The following is a 907-nucleotide window of genomic DNA, read 5'->3' as shown; positions in this document are numbered from 1 at the left end:
TGCCTAATATGTCAATATTTATGCGTTCCATTTCTTTCTTAACAATTTCTAATTTTCCTTCATTCATGGCTCTCACATCCATGTACCAATCACTAGGGTCTGCTTACAACTGTTCCTCCTCCCTTGTGTTTCCATACTTGATGGTTCTACCTAGGTTGGCCTTGGGTTATTTTAAGTATTTCTGAAGAGTTGTTTTGTAATTTTCTTTAGATACTGTAAATAGTAGAAGAAGAAAGTGTGAATTTGTAAAATGAGAGGGAATGGCTGCATCTGACCTCTCTTAATTTCACAGAGGGGAATAGTTTACATCAGCAACATCCATATTACAAAACCATCACCCATAAGTTTAGACATAGTAGTCTCTACTTTCCTGCATCTGCTTCTCCTAATTTCGATACCAGTTCATTTGTGCTGCTCTATACTTGCTCTTAAATCTGTTGCCATGGCCACACATAACTCACAGAATCATACTCATGGATATAGGATTTATTAGGGAACTTAACAGGTTTCAGTGCTTTCTCTAATGAGATTCGTGAAACTACAGATGCACCTATTTTTTTTTCCTTAAAGGAGATGATGATAAAATAATAAAAATGATAATTTGCAAATATATTGTATGTTTTTCTCTCATGATTTTTCTAAAGGGTCCTTCCTCTTTTATGGCCACAGTACCTAGAAAAGGAGGGAAATCAATTAGCAACAAAGAAATAGCCTACATAGAATTTAAAAATAAAATACCTGCTTTATGAGGGGTGATCAGTAACAGTAGGAAAAGGGATCTAGAGATTGTACTTTGGGAGCATAAAATGCATTATTCCTTTAAGACCACCCAGCTTTAATAAATGGACAAATATAAAATTAACCTTAAATTTTAAAAGCCCTAAAATTTAATTTACCATCAGCTAAT

General features: G+C 34.1%; 1 protein-coding gene across 1 annotated transcript in view; it reads left to right on the top strand.

The window, feature by feature from the left end:
• Window positions 1-907, top strand: part of TRMT11 (tRNA methyltransferase 11 homolog (S. cerevisiae)) — a 95928-nt gene that overhangs the window by 17013 nt on the left and 78008 nt on the right. The window lies entirely within an intron of this gene.

The sequence above is a fragment of the Elephantulus edwardii genome, unplaced genomic scaffold (genome assembly GCF_000299155.1).
Source record: "Elephantulus edwardii isolate Elephantulus edwardi_28Jun2011 unplaced genomic scaffold, EleEdw1.0 scaffold00002, whole genome shotgun sequence".
Lineage (NCBI taxonomy): Eukaryota > Metazoa > Chordata > Mammalia > Macroscelidea > Macroscelididae > Elephantulus > Elephantulus edwardii.
Note: the sequence above shows the minus strand (reverse complement) of the source record. Positions and strands in the feature narration are given on the sequence as shown.